Source organism: Lygodium microphyllum, chromosome 26 (assembly GCF_053477565.2).
Source record: "Lygodium microphyllum isolate KBCC chromosome 26, Lygodium_microphyllum_v1.1.10, whole genome shotgun sequence".
Classification (NCBI taxonomy): domain Eukaryota; kingdom Viridiplantae; phylum Streptophyta; class Polypodiopsida; order Schizaeales; family Lygodiaceae; genus Lygodium; species Lygodium microphyllum.
Window position 1 is genome coordinate 20,051,994 of NC_141160.1, and position 1,813 is coordinate 20,053,806.

The following is a 1,813-nucleotide window of genomic DNA, read 5'->3' on the forward strand; positions in this document are numbered from 1 at the left end:
AGTTACTATCTGAAGTTGAGAAGACTGACCACAATCCACTCCAACCATGTTTTGACAGTGCCATGGATATGTATTTGCAATTGAAGTGCTATAAAGAAGTGGAGTCTTTGTTCGATAGGGCAAAGGCTGCGAATGTGCGGCCTGCACATGCTACTTTTAATATGCTTATAAAGGCTTCTAAAGGAAATGCTAGCAAGAGGATGCCTTGTGGATTCAAATGTCAAGGTTCACATACAATCCATGATTGGTGTAAATGCACCGAGAGAAATTACCGGGATTATTATTAGGTGGTTGACGTCACGCACTCTTGCCTATTGGTACATGTATGGGGGTCATAAATGTGATAGGACAGGTGGCATTGTTTTGAAGGCATCAAAGTACTCAGCAAAACAGTTGTAACTAGTAATGAAAGCTCTTAAGGCTAGAGCAATGGATTGTTGGAGAACATATGATGGACATCAAGTTTGCTTTCAAGGCAAATCAGCATCTAAGATTTGGATGTTCATGAGCCTCATTTATTACCTGAACTTAAGGATGAACTAAAGTCTGAAGAGGTATGCTATAGCTGAAAGGGGGTAAAAAGGTAGGCAAGAAGTTCTAAAGAAAAGAAAAGCAATGCTAATTGGGGAGGAAAGGAGAGAAAAAGCAGGGGAGGTCACGAATGGATGAGGGAAAAAGCTAAGAAAAGAGAGGTATATTTTTGAAAAGGCAGAAATGGCGGGCTGCGCCTGGATTGGAGAGGGAGGGAGAGCATTTCCCTTACAGAGCATCAAGGTAGGGTACGACAGTCTGCTTCCAGCCTTTAGGAGCGACCTCTCTCAAAAGTCGATGGCCTGCACGGTTTGTCGGACCTCCTCCCTCTACAGTTCTCGCGCTTAACCTCTCTCTTCTGCATCGTCTGTGATCCCTTGGTACTTCTTTATGGAAGACAGAGCTGAGACAGGAATAAGAGGAATTCACTCCCTATTATTGGGAATTTTACTCCCTTGTACACGAGAATATGCAGCATAGCGCCATGGCGGGAGCGGCCTGGCCAGGAGGAGTGTTTGGTAGCAGAGGCCCTGCTGGCATATACGACTGAGTTGATGCAAATTAAAGACATGGCCACTCCCGGGTGTTTTTGTTTGGATCTTTTTCTGAGGATGAAGCCGTCTTTCAGCTGCCTCCTTTGTGACTGCATATGGTGCATGTCGACCAATCAACGCAGGATGCCCTTTGCATTGAGAATATAAAGGTGGACCTCCCAGTCTTTGTATGAAAAACTCATATTGATTTTGAATAGCATCTTCCTTGTTGGAAGTTGAAAAAATTGATTTGAAGGATTCATCATCATCTGCATACACTCTGTTATAGAATTGAGTTGAGAGCCTGACAATTGTGTCATGGCCAAGCCTACTATACAAATTGGTTTCATCAATGGTGAAAGCATCTTCTTGTGTCACGCCGCTCCATGCGGCTGCCTTCTGCTGCAGGTTTTGCATGGTGCCAGCCGCCCCTTCTACTGGAATTGAATCGGCCGAATCTGGTTTCAAGCTAATTCTCCTGGTCCTGCTCGACCATAATGTGACGAGGAGGCTGCGCAGGAAACGCAGCTTCTCAGGCCAACGAGAGCAAATAGGCTTTTCTCAGAGCCATATTCCACCTCTCTGAACATTCACTAGAATACACCTGACAACAAACCCGATGCTCCTTGGGATTTCACAGAAGCAAACATGGTCGAGGCTCGAGAATTAATGTCTCACTAACCAGCAAATTATAAGCAATCAGCAGTAATTTCTCTGCTGGATCTTGCCCAGCAGCAACATGGAGGACT

At 44.9% G+C, this 1,813-nt stretch overlaps 1 pseudogene; it reads right to left on the bottom strand.

Moving 5' to 3' along the window:
- Window positions 1-956: 956 nt before the first annotated feature.
- On the bottom strand, window positions 957-1,481 carry LOC148013029 (group 2 truncated hemoglobin 3-2 pseudogene; annotated as a pseudogene).
- Between the last annotated feature and the right edge of the window lie 332 nt (window positions 1,482-1,813).